A 6,000-nucleotide genomic window follows, 5' to 3' on the forward strand; every position below is an offset into this window, starting at 1 on the left:
TTTCAACACTAAAATATTGTGTTTTACCGTACTAATTATAGTGCCTCTTGGGAAAATGTTGTGGAAGGGGAAAGTGTCTGGCTCATTAACATATTTTAAAGCGTGCCTTGTAAGAGGCTATATTTGTTGTAACTGTGAATGAGAACGCGGTACCCCAACAGAATACGGTAATATACTATATTGTAGGAATTCTACAACCTTTGTCCTAATACTCTACAGTAGCTTACTGGCCAATTGCTGCCAGTAATGTACTGTAATTCAGAATACAATACCATACCGCAATTTGGAATGGGGCTTATTCTGATAAAAGTGTTTCTTGATATCATATTACACCCATTAATGCTCGCAATTGGTCCGTGCCTATTTCTTTTACATCGGTTCCCGAGTGGCGCAGCAGTCTAAAGTATTAAATCTCAGTGCGAGAGGCATCACTACAGATCCTGCTTCAATTCCAGGCTGTATCACAACCGGCCATGATTGGGAATCCCATAGGGCGGCGCACAATTGGCCCAGCATCGTCAGGGTTTGGCCGGGGTAGGTGGTCATTGTCTAGTTGTCATTGTCTTGCATGCCTAGTTAAATGTATTTATTTTAATTTAACTAGGCAAGTCAGTTAAGAACTAATTGTTATTTACAATGATGGCCTACCAAAAGTCAAAATGCCTCCTGTGGGGATGGGGGCTGGGATTAAAAATAAAAATAAATGAAATAAAAAATATAGGACAAAACACATCAGGACGAGAGAAAACACAACATATGAAGAAGTTTTAACTGATTTGCCTCGTTAAATAAAGGTTAAATAAAAAAAATACCAAATTAAAACATGAGTTGTTGACAACTGTAGCTAACCCTAACTCTTTTCCTAACCTGAACCACAATCTCCAAATCTGCCACACTACTTCACCTAACCTGACACGTTAATTATCTTAACAAGTGGTCAGATGACTCGGCTGCTACACTACAGGACTGTTTTACTAGCACAGACTGGAATATGTTCCGGGATTTTTCCAATAGCATTGAGGAGTATACCACCTCAGTCACCGGCTTCATCAATAAGTGCAATGACATCATCGTCCCCACAGTGACCCTACGTACATATCCCAACCAGAAGCCATGGATTACAGGCAACATCCGAAATGAGATAAAGTTTAGAGCTGCCGCCTTCAAGCTCATTAGATATGACAGGGGACATGGCATTAATCTGGACACGAAATGAGATAAAGTTTAGAGCTGCCGCCTTCAAGGAGCGGGACACTAATCTGGACACTTAGAAGAAATGCCGCCTTTTCCCTCAGACGAACCATTAAACAGGCAGAGCGTCAATACAGGACTAAGATTGAATCCTACTACACCGGCTCTGACGCTCATTAGATATGACAGGGCTTGCAAACTATTACGGACTACAAAGGAAGACCCAGCCGCGAGCCTACCAGACCAGCTAAATGCATTTTATGCTCGCTTCGAGGAAAGCAATACCTAAGCATGCATGAGAGCACCAGCTGTTCCGGATGAATGAGATGTGAGCAAGACTTTTAAACAGGTCAACATTCACAAGGCCGCGGGGGAAGACGGATTACCAGGACGTGTCCTCCGAGAGTATGCGCGGACCAACTGGCTGTAATACCCACATGTTTCAAGCAGACCACCATAGTCCCTGTGCTCAAGAAAGTGTTGGTAACCTGCCTTCACTGCAGCCGAGGTGAGTAAAACATTTAAACGTGTTAACCCTCGCAAGGCTGCAGGCCCAGACGGCATCCCCAGCCGCGCCCTCAGAGCATGCGCAGACCAGCTGGCTGGTGTGTTTACGGACATATTCAATCAATCCCTATACCAGTCTGCTGTTCCCACATGCTTCAAGAGGGCCACCATCGTTCCTGTTCCCAAGAAAGCTAAGGTAACTGAGCTAAACGACTACCGCCCCGTAGCACTCACTTCCGTCATCATGAAGTGCTTTGAGAGACTAGTCAAGGACCATATCACCTCCACCCTACCTGACACCCTAGACCCACTCCAATTTGCTTACCGCTCAAATAGGTCCACAGACGATGCAATCTCAACCACACTGCACACTGCCCTAACCCATCTGGACAAGAGGAATACCTGTGTGAGAATGCTGTTCATCGACTACAGCTCGGCATTCAACACCATAGTACCCTCCAAGCTCGTCATCAAGCTCGAGACCCTGGGTCTCGACCCCGCCCTGTGCAACTGGGTACTGGACTTCCTGACGGGCGGCCCCCAGGTGGTGAGGGTAGGTAACAACATCTCCTCCCCGCTGATCCTCAACACTGGGGCCCCACAAGGGTGCGTTCTGAGCCCTCTCCTGTACTCCCTGTTCACCCACGACTGCGTGGCCACGCACGCCTCCAACTCAATCTTCAAGTTTGCGGACGACACAACAGTGGTAGGCTTGATTACCAACAACGACGAGACGGCCTACAGGGAGGAGGTGAGGGCCCTCGGAGTGTGGTGTCAGGAAAATAACCTCACACTCAACGTCAACAAAACTAAGGAGATGATTGTGGACTTCAGGAAACAGCAGAGGGAACACCCCCCTATCCACATCGATGGAACAGTAGTGGAGAGAGTAGCAAGTTTTAAGTTCCTCGGCATACACATCACAAACAAACTGAATTGGTCCACTCACACAGACAGCATCGTGAAGAAGGCGCAGCAGCGCCTCTTCAACCTCAGGAGGCTGAAGAAATTCGGCTTGTCACCAAAAGCACTCACAAACTTCTACAGATGCACAATCGAGAGCATCCTGGCGGGCTGTATCACCGCCTGGTACGGCAACTGCTCCGCCCTCAACCGTAAGGCTCTCCAGAGGGTAGTGAGGTCTGCACAACGCATCACCGGGGGCAAACTACCTGCCCTCCAGGACACCTACACCACCCGATGTTACAGGAAGGCCATAAAGATCATCAAGGACATCTACCACCCGAGCCACTGCCTGTTCACCCCGCTATCATCCAGAAGGCGAGGTCAGTACAGGTGTATCAAAGCTGGGACCGAGAGACTGAAAAACAGCTTCTATCTCAAGGCCATCAGACTGTTAAACAGCCACCACTAACATTGAGTGGCTGCTGCCAACACACTGACACTGACTCAACTCCAGCCACTTTAATAATGGGAATTGATGGGAAATTATGTAAATATATCACTAGCCACTTTAAACAATGCTACCTTATATAATGTTACTTACCCTACATTATTCATCTCATATGCATACGTATATACTGTACTCTATATCATCGACTGCATCTTTATGTAATACATGTATCACTAGCCACTTTAAACTATGCCACTTTGTTTACATACTCATCTCATATGTATATACTGTACTCGATACCATCTACTGTATCTTGCCTATGCTGCTCTGTACCATCACTCATTCATATATCCTTATGTACATATTCTTTATCCCCTTACACTGTGTATAAGACAGTAGTTTAGGAATTGTTAGTTAGATTACTTGTTGGTTATTACTGCATTGTCGGAACTAGAGCACAAGCATTTCGCTACACTCGCATTAACATCTGCTAACCATGTGTATGTGACAAATAAAATGTAATTTGATTTTGATTTGATGACTACCGCCCTGTAGCACTCATGTCGGTAACCATGAAGTGCTTTGAAAAGCTGGTTGTGGCTTACATCAACACCCTCATCCCCGAAACCCTAGACCCACTCCAATATCGCCCCAACAGATCCACAGATGAGTTCATCTCAATCGCACTCCACATTGCCCATTCTCATCTGGACAAAAGGAACACCTACTGTATGTTACAATGCTGTTCATTGACTACAGCTCAGCTTTCCACACCATGGTGCCCACAAAGCTTATCACTAAGCTAAGGACCCTGGGACTAAACACCTCCCTCTGCAATTGAATCCTGGACTTCCTGATGGGTCGCCTACTGGTGGCAAGGTTAGGCAACAACACATGTGCCACGTTGATCCTCAACACGGATGCCCCTCAGGGGTGCGTGCTCAGTCCCCTCCTGTACTCCCTGTTCACTCACGACTGCGTGGCCAAGCACGACTCCAACGCCATCATTAAGTTTGCTGATGACATAACAGTGGTAGGCCTGATCACAGACAACGATCACTTTACCCCTACATACATGTCCAAATTACCTCGACTAACCTGTACCCCCGCACATTGACTTGGTACCGGTACCCCCTGTATATAGCCTCGTTATTTTATTATGTTACTTTTTATTACAGTTTTTACCTTTTATTTTCTTAACTCTATTTCCTGAACTGCATTGTTGGTTAAGGGCTTGTAAGTAAGCATATCACGGTAAGGTCTTGTTGTATTTGGCGCATGTGACAAATAAAATTTGATTTGAACCTGCCAACTTAGTTATCCTAAACTGCTATGTAAACTAATCATCTGTGTTGAGAAACCATCAGTTGCCTAACACCGGAACTGACCGATGAAAGGTATAAATAGGCATTTCCTGATATCATGTAACACCCACATCATGAAACGCCCCAAATTGCGGTCTGCAGTTACATCATATTCCATTTTTGTATCACCAAAAACCTTTTAATAAACACTAGTGGGCGCATGGTATTGTTGCTTTTCACTTATTAACATATTGAGGCTTGTCTTGTAAGAGGCTATATTTGTTGCACCCGTTAGTGAGAGTGCTGTACCAAATTAAGTGATATGTGGTAGTGGTTATCCAACAATAACATTTGGTTGCTTTAGTCACTATCAATTTAAAACCGTTTAAGGCCTGAAGTGTAAGTGATATAAAACACCAACTATCAGTTGGCTTGCTCTAATATACAATCACAATTTCACTATTAGCAATTGCTGACTTTATGTTCAATACAATTTAACAAGAAAGTACTGTATTGTTGTTTTGCTATATTTACTGCAGCATATTGTAAATGATGGTGCATTGTGGAGAAATATTGTGGGAGGAGAAAGAATCGCTGGCTCATTAACATATTTGTTGCACTCATTAGTGAGAGTCCAATTTAAGTGATACAGTATGTGGTAGAGCTCTAACAATTACATGTATAAAGGGGTAGCGGGTCTTTAAACCTTTAAATGGTTAAATATTAACACATTTCATTTGAGGTTTTGCTGTGTAATCATGGCCAGATTGGAAGCCTTTGTTTAGGCTTCTAGAAGTGCAAGTGTCACGACTTCCGCCGAAGTTGGCTCTCCTGCCCGTTCAGGCGGTGCTCGGCGGTCGTTGTCACCGTCCTATTAGCCACTACCGATCCCTTTTTCGTGTATCTGTTAGTTTTGTCTTATTGGTTTCACCTGTGTGTTGTTTAGTTAATTAGTGTCTGTATTTAATGTAGGTTGTCCTGCCCTTGTTTTGTGCGGGATTGTTTATTTTGTCATTCATTTTGTCTGTCGGTGTTTTGTGTTTCTTATTCTCCGGTTAGTCTGTTATCCTGTGTTGGATAAGTTCACCCTGTGTGTATTTGGGTTGACCGTGTTTATTTTGTTCACCGGAGAATAAAACTTTATATTGCTATCTGCTCTCTGTGCCAGATTCCACCCACCTTGATTAGACGTGACAGAATCCCGCACCACCCATGGAATCAGCAGGAGCAGCAGCGTCTCCTCTCCCATCGATGGAAGAGAGGGTCCTCCATAATACCAGTGTGCTTCACCGGATTGGTTCTGCTATGGACCTCCTGTTTCTGCGACCACATCTGGCTCTGGGGCTCTTCGGCTGACACTCCCACGGGAGTTTGACGGATCGGCGGCTGGGTGCCAGGGTTTCCTCCTTCAGCTGGAACTATACCTGGCTACCGTGCGTCCTGCTCCCTCTGGAGAGGAGAGCGTGTGCGCCCTCGTCTCCTGCTTGACTGGGCGAGCCCTCGAGTGGGCCAACGCAGTATGGAATAGTCCGGACTCGGCTAAGGATAATTACCCAGAGTTCACCCGCCGATTCCGAGCTGTTTTTGACCATCCACCCGAGGGTCGGGCGGCGGGTGAACGGCTGTTCCACCTGCGTCAGGAGA

Source organism: Oncorhynchus masou, chromosome 10 (assembly GCF_036934945.1).
Source record: "Oncorhynchus masou masou isolate Uvic2021 chromosome 10, UVic_Omas_1.1, whole genome shotgun sequence".
In the NCBI taxonomy this organism is placed as follows: domain Eukaryota; kingdom Metazoa; phylum Chordata; class Actinopteri; order Salmoniformes; family Salmonidae; genus Oncorhynchus; species Oncorhynchus masou.